Below are 13,817 nucleotides of genomic sequence, written 5' to 3'. Positions count from 1 at the left end.
GTGCTTCAGGGACTGAGGGCTTTGCTTTTTGCTGTTAAGATCATTTGTATCAAGCATCAGGAGAGCAGGGGAAGCAATTAGACAAGCTGAGCTCAGCCTGGATCTGGCATAAGTAGCTTCATAACAGTAGCTGTTGAGAGCATTTGCCAGTGAAAGCAATGCACCCAGTGCTGCGTGAACTGCCAGAGACAAGCTGCAGCCTGGTGGAAACACATAAGAATACTCGATTTCCAAAATAAAACAGGAAAATAAAGACATGTAAACTTACACCAGAGAAATAAAACGATGACCAAACACAAGCCGGAAAAACACGACAGGCTGTAGCTTGATGCACGCCACATCTGACCTGCTATGTATTTGACTCTCACGCCTCAGAAAACTGGAGGATACTGGGAAATACTTGCTTGCACTTGCTTAGGTTACAGTGGAAGCCCAAGCAGGAAGGTCACGTGCCACTTGAACCATTTTCACAGTCCAGTTCAGAGGTTTGCACTCACACATGCAGCCCTGCTGCCAGTTAATGTCCGCAGTGCCCTTGGTAAACGTCTCATTATATGGATGGCCATATTAATGTCATTCATAGTATCTTTGTCTCCACCCATCTTCCTCATCTATCTGTCAATCAATCTGTCTCCCTGTATGTCTTCTTTACACATCCATCCTCCACACATGCTTTACTCCACCTCCCACCCTGTCATGCTGTCATCCTGCACATCCCATCCCTCCATCCATTACATGGACAGCTGTGGTTACTGTCTGATGGGCTCTCCATTTTAACACCAGCTGCTGCAGAGCCCTGTCTAAAATGCCACCCCCCCCCCCCCCCTTTTCACAGGACTCGTGGGATGGAGAAGCTGCAGGGTGATTTAACTTTGGAGGCTGCATGACAGCAGCATTAATGGGAAAAGTTTATGATTTACTGTTATGTGTTTCAGAGGCTTCCCCAACAGGCAGCGAAGCTCTGCTGCTGGGAGACTTACAGAATCATGAAGAGCATGTCAATGCACTTTGCAGATATCTAGCCGTATCGATGGATTGCTGTATAACCGTTATATAAAGTGAGTCATCCGCATTGATTGGATAAGATCTCACAACTGGATCCTGGGTTCTCACTCCCACACTCCTCATGCATCCTTGTCATCTTATCTCACCCTTCTCTTCACTGCATCTATGAATGAATTTGCCAGGGAAGGCAGCGAGTGAACAAAAAGAAAAAACAAGGAGTGAGAGTGATGGGGATGGGGAGAGAGGAAGAGAGAGAGAGAGAGAGAGAGAGAGAGAAGGGGGAAATGGCAAGTTTAATTTTAGACATGACACGTAATTCCCCCTCTTTTGCCTCAGCTGCTAAAAATAAACTTCGCTCTCTCTCTCTCTCTCAACCTCCCCCCACCCACGCAATCATTGTTTGATGGACTAAATAGAAAGGGTGGAGGAGGTTGCCTAGCAACCGTATCCTGACTTGGCAGGTCACGTGATGGGGACATGACTATAGTGCTGAAAGTGGTAGTAACACACTTGCGCCTGTGAGCAGGACACACACACACACACACACACACACGGGCATGCATGGATAGTTCACAGTCACACACACAGAATCAGGATAATACAAACTAAAAAATATATTGATAAGATATCTATCATACTTCAAATGTTTTAAAAGTATGAATTATTGGAGAGTGTGACGCAGCATCCACAGTCTGGAGCGCCTGATGCTTTCTGGTTAAATGGCAGTGTTATGTAACAGGGCAACTTAAGGCTTTTAGGAGTGGGGATAATGGGCGTGCTCTTCCTTTAATGGACGCCTGAACATACTGCCTGTACACTACCTGAGCCTCTTAGCACATGACTTCACTTAAGACGGCAGAAATTCTGTTCAAGAGCCGACACGGCATGAAATCTGAAGCCGACGAGAAAAAAAGAAAACGTATTAAATTTACTGCAGACGGGAGTTATCGTTATATTTATGACAGTGATGTGAAACAAAAATGTTTGTCACGACTGGATTTTATAACGAGCCACAAATGTTCCAGCGAAGAGCAGCACACAGTGTTTTTGTTACAAATCCATTTAACGAGGCAGATCCAAGAAAGTCTGGAGGGTGGTTAATACAGTACAGTCCACTCAGATATATACAGCAGCTGCACCTCCAAACCACAGAGCACAAATGCAGGCAGACACCTGATGGCTACGGTAATGTAATTAAAGCTATAGTGGTCAGCTAATGTTATGTGATGTGTCTGAAATAAAAGCCCTGAAAAAAGATTCTTAGAACAAAATAAAGGAATAAATCTAATGTAATGATGAGACTCTCAAGCTAAAAATTGCACAAAAGCATTGCACAAATGTGCAACACAGAACTTAACAGGATTATAGTGATCAGGGTTAGATGAATGAACTGAGCCTTGTGGGACACCACAGCTCGACAGCTGCCCGCGGACCAAGAAGTGAAAGTTTGACCTGAACCAGGATGCTCCAACTGTCACAAAATTTAACACTTAATACCGTGAAACTTTAAACAATAGCCGAGTCCCGAACTGACGCCGGTCCCATTCACAGGCCCGGTCCGATTATGGATTTGGCCTCAAATATAAGCCGGGTCTGATTTTCTCATAAGGTAAGGAGCAAATTGACTGTATATCTATAAATATAACATAAAAAACAGCAACAATTTATGCCAACGTGTGAACGTGTTGTCATGGAGACACATGAAGAAGGCTAAAGAAATGTACAACGACATTAATGATGGAAGGGATGTGGACAACTTTTCAGCTAGTTCTGGATGGCTTTTTAAAGGCCTGCCCCAAATATAAGCAGTTTTGTGATTTAGGCAAATAAAGGCCCGGGCTATTATTCAAAGTTTTTTACGGTATATTATATTTTCAGCAGGTTAACTCCCATGTTTTGTTGACATCAGCATCCTTTCCCTTGCTTCTCTCAGAGTCATGAATACTGCAGCAGCTCGAAGGCTTTACTACTTCTGCGTAAACACGAGTCGTTTTTGGACACTCTTTGCAATGACTCATGCTCTCATGTTTCATTGGAAGATGGTCTGCAAGGAAAAGAGCCAAGACCAGAATCAATACTATACCAAGAAAGTGAAAGCAGCAGATAAGAGAGGGAGACAGGAAGAAGGACTCTGTGCAAGAGACGAGAGTTTAATCTGAGTTAATACACAATTTAAAAAAAAAACTATACATGAAGCCCTGTATCTAGAGGTGGGTCAGGGGTTGCTACGTGTCCCATAATCCTTTGCAGAGGGGCTCACATTACTGGATCAGAATCCCAGTCTTGACAGCTCTAATGAGTGTCATCCATCTTGTTAACTGGCAGCTTAGTCCTTTAATAGAATCAGTCAAAAGTCATTTTATTTTAAATTGAATCAGAATTTGTTTGATGTTTATTCCTAACCTGCCACCTTCAGGTCTAAATCTCATCCCCTGTAACAGAAACCAGTTTCTGCAATTAGCTGTCATTAGGAACTATGCCTCCACTCCACACCGAGATGCTGACGTCTTCAGTCCAACCAGGAAGTAACTGCTCCTGAGCACGCCTCCCTGAACATTCACCTTGACGCCCCCCCCCCCCCCCCCCCCCCCCCCCCCCCCCGCCTTTCTTGTCTCTCTCATTGGATGAGACACAGAGCCAGAGCCTGCTCTGATTGGCTGCCAGCTCCCAGCCTGTTGCTGGGCTGTTTCCATGGAGATCACTATCGCCTTTTTTTTTTTTTGCCTCCGTCTCATCCAAATACACAGAAGGATGGAAAAGAGACACAAGTGATGACAATGAAATGAGAGAATGATTAGATTAGGGAATGAGGGTGTAATGTGAAAGATGGTGTGTGTGTGTGTGAGTGAAGCTGTTAGGGGATGGAGTGGAGGAAGGGGACACAGAGGGATTAAATTATTGAGGAATTCTGGGATTACTGCAGTTAAGATGGCGCACTTTTCTGAGAGGATGTATCACCCTGCATCCTAATGCAGAGTCCAACATACTGAATTCATACACAGGCATACTCCCACATACTAATTTTATGCTACTTAATCCTGAAAATCTGAGTCTACTCCTGTGTGACCACACTGCTGAGAGAGAGAGAGCCAGTCATAAGATCATGTGAGTGTACAGCAGCATCCCACATCTTTTGTTTCTCAGCTATTATACTCACACATAAATCAGATTAACAGGCTTCTAATGCACTAATGTTAGACGACAGAGGAGCCTAAATACAACCGTCTCCATAACGATGGAATTAGTATCTTATTGAGTGCTTTTTGCTGTATCTCGGCTCACTGTATCGAAGCATTTTTATGGCGTCTGCTGTGATTTATCTGCATCTAGAGTGCAACAAACCCAGGAAAAATATCAGCTGCAGTTCTTTAGTCTACTGATGTGGCTGCTCAGAAAATTCTGAAGGATAAAAAGGGGAGGGTGGAATAGGGAGTGACATATGGATGGGTGGATAAGTGGAGGGCAGCAGGCGGAGATCGATGGGATTCTACGCAAAAGTGAGAAGTTGTGACAGAGAAGAGGAAAACTGCATATTTAATCAGTGGCAGGAGAATAAAAGCTCAGATAAACTGCTAAAATAATATTAATAAGCATATGTATGCTAGACATACTCTAAAATTAGAGGCTTATAACTAGGTAAATCATTTGATGTTGCCTAAAGGAGGAGAGAACGTGGATTTTTTTTAGTCAGAAGCATCCATCAGGCTCCTTTGGAGTCTTGCTTTGTTAGAATAAAGCAGCTCTCATGCATGGATAGATGAGACATCTGTCAGCCTTCCTGCTGAGCCCAGCTCACAGGGAGTGTTGGCGATTTCATGTTGCTTCTCATCATTGCACCACAGTTTGCACAAAAATACATGAAAAATAGAGCGAATGCTTAGAGAGCCTGAATGCAAGCAAAGGAAACTTCCTGGTTTTTGTACAAATCATCGATAGAAGCAGCAAGGAGCCGTGAAGGCAACATTCAGACTGGGATCTTAAACCAAGAGAGATCTCTAGCCCTCCTTTGACTCAACAATATGCTACTATTTTAGCTATAAGCTCATCTTTAGCTCATTTGGACTGTCTGTGCACAGCTGGCGTGTAACTGAAGCAACACAGTAAAGATGCCGACACCAAAACACTCAGCTGAAAGGTGCTAAAATGGAATTATTCTGGTCACCTTTTTGGCCAGTAACCCCCACTCACACCGAGAAGTTCAGCCTGTCTGCAGCAGTGACGTCGAATAATCCCAGGCTGCCGGGCACTTGAGTGTACTGAGACTTCATTCATTTACCCTGAATAACAGAAATTAGCTGCGGCTTTCAGACTGTGATGTGGCCTGAATCAAAGTGCCTATTTACCAACTGTGCGATCAGCCGCAGACCTTTAAAGGAAATGTGAATAAATGGGTAACAGGGTCAGCATCCTGCTCTCTCAGCTGAACATGTGTAGTGACTTCTCTTTGTTGCAGTGCGTTCTGCAGCTTTAAATTCTCTGATTAATTAGAATTAAAGGGCATTTCTGAAGGCCGCTCTGAGAGGTAATAAAATGATTTATAGTATGCATCAGCAAGCAACAATACCAGTTAAATGTGTTGCATAATACCTTACGTCACAAGGTGGAGCTGTCACTTTGCTGCTCTGCAGGAAGGTGCCAGGATGTAGGAAGGAGCTTGTATTACAGTCTGTGGTGTGTACTGGTTTGGCTGACAGGACCACATGAGAGGAGGAGAAGAAGAAGAAGAATCCCCCTCATCCCTCTTGTTTGTGTGTCTGTGACCTTCAGCCATACCTGGAGGGACATTTCCACTCGGTGTGACAGGGTGTGAAGGAGCTGTTTCCTTCCGACCTTTATCCTCCTCTTCCTCTGTGTCCTTCTCTCTGTGACACCTTCTCCCTCCGTCTCCTTCTTCCTGGTTCTCTGACACATCTCTGTAGCTGAACGCTCCCTCTGCTGGAGGACTGATGAAACTGCACCTCAGAATTAGACTGAGAATGAAACAGATCAGATGGCTTCCTTTGGGTAAAGAGCAAAATGTTTCTTACAATTCAAAGCCTCTAAATTATACACTTATAACACATACACTGGTGAGTGGGTTTTCTTGTTCTCTAAAAAAAACATTGTAAATCCAACTTTTATGCTGAACTCGTCATCTTGGAACTGCATATAGCAACCCAACATATTTGAATGTCACAGCATGGGAGAATGAGTTAACAGCAGCCATGTTGGCTCTCTCTCTCATTCCCTGCACATGTGTGTCTGTGCAGGGAATCAGGTTGTGGATTGAAAAGCTGCAGTGCGTCACAGAAAATCTGATAAAAGTGGGAACACATGTGTGTTTAATGGAGATTTTATCAGGAAGCAGTTAGAGATCCTTAAGCCTTATAAAAAAAAAAGCATCACAGCGTTAAAACGCATACCATACCATATCTGCCACTCTTTATCAAAGAAAACAACACGACGTGCCGAGTGATTCCAGGCTGAGCTGCAGCTCTGTATTGATCAGATAACCTGTGAACAGAATGTGAATATATTTTCCCAAAATACTGAACTGTTATTTCACTCTAAATCTGATACCCCTCACTGAAGGCACAAATGTCTGACAGGATATTAAGAGATTTGTTTTTTTGCTACTGTTAAAAATGAATAGATGCATTAATATTTGGTGCCTCTTGATGCCTTTTGATGTCTTATTGTTTGTTATGAAAACCTGACATAATTATGCTTTGTTTACAGTCTGGCAGCTGAACCCGCCTGAACAGACAGGATTATTCTAAAGTGTTTGTACTTTTGCTTTTTGTCTTGTTCCAACTTGTCAAAGGCGCCCTCCCTCCCCTCCTTCCTTCCTTCCTTCGTCTCTCTTAAATGAGCATTACCCACTTCTTGCATGCATTAGCTGCAATCTAAATGACGTGATTTCTTCAATCAAGGCTGGATTAACCAGTATAAATGTTCCCCTAACCTTGACATGGCTTCCTGCACAACTCTTCACCCAAGAGAGTCATTAAAGCAACTGTTTCAGACAGAAAATCCAATATACAGTCATTTCCCCCCCCTCTCATTTGAATACAGCTGACGGATTGGTTCACAGCTGAGTAAAGGCTCAAGCGAGCAGACAGAATGTGAATTACTGTCGCCGTGTTAATGAGTCAAAGTTTGAGCTATGCAGATGAAGCAAAGGGAGCAATTAACCCAGCGAAATTAGCAACGAGACGCTGCGATGGCTCGCAGACCTCGGAGATGAGTGCGTTCATGGCTGTTGTTGTTTGGTCTCAAAATGATGCTAAATGCACGAAGCAGAAAATTAAGTTATACAAGAAATTACATCTTAATGGCTGCAGATTATGATGTAATGATAAACTGTCAGTTATTTCAGTAAAATGATGCAGAGATTCAGAAGAAGGGATGAAAGCGATGTTAGGAAAACGTTGCAATAATTCATAAGCACATCATTATTAATGCTGCACATCCTGGAGAAACATAAACATCTGGTGCTAACTCCATTTAACTTCAGGATGTTTTTACAATCATACCTCATCACACCAGTTTACTGAGCAATAAACATCTTTAACTGGATAAAAATATTTAGAAATCAATTGTTTATACTGTGGCTGTTACACAAGCTGCTGCTAACCTGGTTAAAACACATTATCAGTGATTAAACCAGTGGAGGAAACAGGACCGAGGAGCATTTCTCAGCTCGTTTTTCAGTTAAATCTCCACAACGAGTGGAACACACTGTAATGTCTGCAACTACAGGAGTCAACAAACAACACAGCAAAGTTAAAGATAAAGAATCCCAGGCGTTGTGTCGGTCCTGCTTAGGTCCTGGATCTGTCTTTATTTTGACTTTCTGCTTTTGTCTCAGCTAAATCTGATCTGAGACCAAGACGGCAGCTAATTTTTATATTGCTGCTCTTTGCATTTTATTGCTGTTGACACTCTTAATTCTGTTTTCCCCCCATCTCACCTTTTGTTATCATTACAGTCCTCGCTGTGTGTACACGACAACACCTGAGTGTAACATTAACTTTGAACAAATCCAATCTGACACAACAATTAGATGTTAAAGCGCCTCAGGCCGGTGGCGGCTACACTTCCTCGGCTTTGACACAGGGGGGCAGTGTTACCACAGACTGCTGTTGGGAGGTTTTACACACACACACACACACTGAGTGTATGTTGGTCCATAATGGTGCCTGACAGCGTGTCACCCTTGTTCTCTTTTCTTAGCTGAAATTGCTCCAAACAGAAAAAGCTTAAGTTTATCAACTCTGAGATAAACCTATGTGGGTGTTTGTGTGCTTCGTTGTGTATGTGTGTGACTGCTGTATGTGTGGGCTGGTGTGTGTGTGAGTGTGCGTGCAATTGCTGTTTAAGTGTATAAAAGTGTGTGAAAGCACCTGTGGGGTGGCAGTAAGTGCATTAGGTGGATTTTGTGAGTTTGTGAATGTCAGCATGCTTTTGGTGAGTGTGTGTGTGTGTGTGTGTGTGTGTGTGTGTGTGTGTGTGTGTGTGTGACATCTGAGAGGTTTCTACGCCTAACGATTTCACGTTTTGTTCCTGCTGAGACAGACAGAACTAATCTACCTGGATTTGTCAGAGAGAAAAAGAACAGCAGCCTCCTAGTCCACAATTATCATGCACACACACACACACACAGACACACACTTTAAATGCTTGGCATGAAGTGAATTAAATTATAACTTACATTAGGATTTAAGCATTTAACACACACATTTCTCATTGCTGGAATTTGAACAGCTTTGTGATTTTAAATGCATACACACGCAGAGCTAGCTGCTAGCTGTAGTTCTGTATCCAGTCTCTGTAATTCAAACAACAGACACACACCTGAGAGAAGCAGGGGTGTCAGTACGTGTCAGATGTGATGCTTGCTGTGTTTTGAAACAGAGATGCACTGCACAAACCACAGGGACCGGCTGCTTCTCTCCCTCAAAGACAACTAAACCCACAAATCACAGTCCAGAATCCATCATCGATTTTACCTGGAAAATCACGGCAGGGAGATGTGAAGGCAGGAAGAGGCAGCTAAAAGGGACGACTTTAAAACTTTCAGATAAAGAATGCGCTCTCGTCTGCCCGGGGACTTTCTCTGATGCAGCCTGCAGCGATAGCATCTCGGCTGTGGAGCGCCTGTTGTTCTGACTGCAGCATTTTCTTCCTCGTTCGCCACTTCAGCGTCGAGAGAGAGAGAAAATGTCAGTCAGCAAGTGGGGGACGTTAGAGCTGATATCATTTCTAATAGGTTAGGCAGCCTGACAATAAGAACTTGACAATAAGCTGCTTTTAAAGAAACCTTTGTCGTCTCAGGTGAAGCCATCTTTGCTTACAGCTGGGTCCAACGTGATAATCAAACCTGGAATATACTGTACACCCACCAAACAGACTGACTATAACCTCTGATATTATTCTATTAAAAGATTTACATGTCAAAGAGCGCCTTTACAAACACTTGTGAAAGAATGGGCCACACTGAGGAGCTCAGTGAGGTTCCAGCGTAACACTGTGATAGGACGGCAGATGTGCAACAAGTCCAGTTGTGAAATTTCCTCGCCACTAAATATTCTATTATACCGAGTGGAAGAGATTGGGAACGACAGCGACTCAGCCACGAAGGTTTGGCGGTTGCCAGGAGACCGCTACTTGTCTGCATGCACTGTGCCAAGTGTGAAGTTTGGTGGAGGGGGGGGATTATGGTGTGGGGTTGTTGTGAAAGGAACTCCGAATGTTTCAACATACCAAGAGATTTCGGACTATTCCATGCTCCCAACTTTGTGGGAACAGTTTGGGGGTGGCTCCTTCCTGTTCCAGCATGACCGCGCACCATGCACAAAGTCCTGACCTCAACCTGATAGAACAGCTTTGGGATGAATCACAGCGAAGACTGTGAGCCAGGCCTTCTCATCCAACATCAGTATCAAAAGCTGTTATAGCTGCAAAGAGTGGGCTGTGGGAGTGAATACTTTTGGCCTCAAGTGGCCATTCTCGGAACTGCAGCCTGTAGTACATGTTCTTTTTTGAGTTCTCTGCTCGGTACTTTGCAAGAACTTTGTGACGACAGTGAATACCGATAACCAACAACAACAAAAGTAGTACAAACACATTGGTTTTCCAACATTCTTAAGTTCAGACTCAGTAAAAAGTCTGTTTCAGCTAAAATGAACCAGCTGTTGTTATTTTCAGCCACATGTGTTTAAATCTTTGATATTGTTGCGTGTTCTGAAGGGTTTCTTGGTAATTATTAGTTTCTAACTACAAACCTCAGGCATGCAGCTTCACGGCGCTCATTACTTTTTTTCCCCACTGAAATCCATCTAACTCGCTCCCCGTCTATCATCCTAAGCACAATAATTAATCCCCCACTGACATTAAAGCTTTATTGTACACAGATATCTGTAATTTCTCAAATCACACATGAAACTTGTATTACCTTATTATTTTTTTGCTGCGGATCCCTGGGAGAAAAACTGTCACCACATTTTCCTGAATCTGTACCTGTTCCCCATGATAAGCCAAAATAAAACAGGCTTTTTCAATCACTTGTGGAGTGTCGTGGATTCTCATTTTCTCCGGGGCCATTTTTCTCTGCAGGGCTCCGACACAACAGGGGGCGTTTTATTCCTCCTACTCCATGCTATTTTTCCTCTCTCATCACATCTCTCCCACTTGCTATTGACTAGCTCATTGATTCACTCTCCCTCTGTCTATCTGACTCTCTTAATCTCTTTGAGTCTACCTCTCTACCTGCTTACACTAATCCCTCTATCTAGCAATTTCGTTTCTTCCCCTTTCTCACATCTCTGCTCTCAATCACAGACGCTTTCTCGCTCACTCTTCATCTGAGCAATCATTCCTCTTCCTCCACCTCTTCTTAAATCTACTCCTCACTCATAGCACTGGGAATCAGAGTACTAAGTGCTTTCATTAGTGTGAGTAATTGCAGGCTGGTGGTGATGAGATGAGGTTGTTTCCTACAAAAGTACAGACTGCAGAGTAGAAAGTGAAGTTTAAAAGGCTCTGAAAGTACATGTATGTTGCATCATTATCCAAGGACGGCACAATATTCAGAAACACATGTGTGGGGAAAAAACCCACCAGGTAAGTTGTGAGGTACCTGGATGCTGGTATGGTTCCTGAACACAGCACCGACCAAATGTACCAATATGTGGCCAATCACACAGAATTGTTTTTACTGTTGTTGTCCCACAAGACACATCAAAAAAGCCGTCCAATCAGGCTGTGACCTTAGACATGTGCATTTTGTTTTGTGTCCTCTAACCAGATCAGACGACCTGAACTGAACAGCTGAATGTGACACAATAAAACCGGTCCACATCACAACATAGCGATGCCTTTAAAATACAAGCCGACTTTTCATATTTTTTATGCCTCAACAGACACAGAAAGAGGAGAAAAATGCATGTAAACCATCCTGCTGACGTACATGTCATTACCATAACAATACAAAAAAGGGTGGAGAAGTTTATAGCAGATGGAGACGAGCAAATTAGTCTGTTTTTCTATTTAATTGCAATTTAATTGCTCTGTACCCTTGGGGGATTAATAAAGGATTATCTGTTCCTAAATTTAAAACATTAAAGAGTAACTCTCTGAAACACAAACTGTAGTCTCCGGGGTGAAAGTGTGGAGCCGTGTTGACTTCTGCCCACAAACTGCTCTACAGTATATATACATATAAAACGTTTGGACCTGCTGGCAATCAATCTCTGCTGCTGCATTTTATCCTTCCCTTTCATCTGATTGATACATCATGTTCAATATACTTGATTACTTCTGTCTGTACGCTGCCTTTAACTGCCTGCTCTTCACACTAACTTGTTGAGACAAGGATAAATTGTGAGTCGTCCCTCAAAGGTTCATCAAAATCAAACTTCAGACTCAGATTTCAGCTTTGACTGATTCCTCATGTCCCTGGATGGAAGACATAAATCAGACACCCCCCCGTGGCTTCATCATCCATGCTGTTCAACATGTATTATGATCGTCCATCACATGACAGTGTGTGTGTGCCACAGTCTGAATTAAATTAAAGTACTTCTGATGCCCGACCCCCCTCCTCATTCACTTTATACCTTTGTCAAAAGCAGAACGCAGCAGGGACCAGGGTGAACGTAACGATGCGATTAATTAGCCAAGTGAACAAATGCTCACTGACAATGAGTGTGTCTCATCTCATCTCATCTCATCTCATCTCATCTCATCTCATCTCATCTCATCTGACAGGGCTCAGCTAAGAAGCAAAAGCTGCTCCACAGGCTTAAAATAAAGTCTAAAACTACGGCCACAGAATAGGAACCCTACCTTGGATTTTGTCCGGCGTTTATTTATAACACGATGAGGCCAAAAACTGCATAACTGCATTTTCAACCTTATCAGACAGCATTTTCTTCCCCTGGTAAACACTCCAGCTTGTGTGTCAAAGCCACAACACAGAAAAGTACCCCATAGATTGCATAAACACCGTCCTGTTTGTCAGGTAATCATCGCTGTGAGCTCACACCGGCCTCCGATCTGCTGACAGTCCTGAACATAAAACTGAAATACAAACATCAAGCTAAACAGCAGAGAGCACACTCGATCTGAAGTAAACTGAACTCTCCAACAGCAGCCGAACCTCTTCACTGTACTCGACACAGCTTTAACACCATACTGAATTATTTCTGGGCGCTGAGGTCATCCAGATTGGAATAAGCAGGACCATTTAGGCCTGCTGTCGTTTTATAGATTTTAATGGTAAATGGTACGTGGTGTTTGTGGCAGTTTTCCTGTCTGATGCTTCCCGTTAGCAGAGAGTACAGTCGATCTTCACCTTTGGTCAATGTTATGTGTTGAGTGGAGCTGCTTTTATGAGGAAATGTTACTGGGGGGGGATTAAAAGCATAGAAGTGGATGTTCCCCTGACATTATGTGTTTGAAATGTACAAGCAGGAACACAAAGCAGAGGAGGAGAGGTAAGAAACATTTCAGCCTGGACTTTGATGCAGAGAGCGCTCGAATCGACGAAGTTCCAGGCAAAGAAATGACTTGTTAGTGATAATAAACAAATTATGTACTGATAATCAGAGGTACGTGCATGATGGCCGAAGTCACAGACTGGTTGGGAGGCGTGGCTTCGGGGTGAGCTCCGAGAGAAAGGGGCGTGTGTTTACTTTCAAAATCTGGCTGACTCGCACTGAGTTGTCAAAATCTCCTACCCTACCTTTAAAGAACATTTTTACATCACTTATCGCATCTTTGTTCAAGCACAGACAGCAAACGCAAAACCCCACTCTGACATGCACCATATAGACAAAAGTGTGTGGATATTCTCCCATCCAGGAAGAACCAGGCAAGTTTTTCTCCACACCAAACTTTCTTTCTTTTTGTGTCGACAAACACACACAGTTGTCATCTAAATCCTCATTATATGCTCTAAACCGCACCAATTAGTCAAGTGTGGAACTGCTAGACTGGAAACAGGAACATTTTCAGAACATTTTCCACAGTTAGATGTCAGAATACAGCGATTAATGAATCATGGATAATCAATCAATAATGCAAACAAGCATTATGTGCAGATCTAGTGGACTGCAGCATTAATATTTACACCTTTAGAACTAAAAACAGACTGCACATGGTGTCCATTTACTTCACACAGTGCTTAGCCTCTGTAATGTGTTACTACATTTCCATTTGTATACAAGAGCAAACACCTGACAGAAGACACACAGGTGAGCTGTGTTTTTAGAGCAGCTAGCTGTTTCCGTTTTGCAGCCATATTGAAGCTAAGCTAGGCCAAGCACGTC

This window comes from Parambassis ranga, chromosome 2, assembly GCF_900634625.1.
Source record: "Parambassis ranga chromosome 2, fParRan2.1, whole genome shotgun sequence".
In the NCBI taxonomy this organism is placed as follows: domain Eukaryota; kingdom Metazoa; phylum Chordata; class Actinopteri; family Ambassidae; genus Parambassis; species Parambassis ranga.
This window is presented reverse-complemented; position numbering follows the sequence as displayed.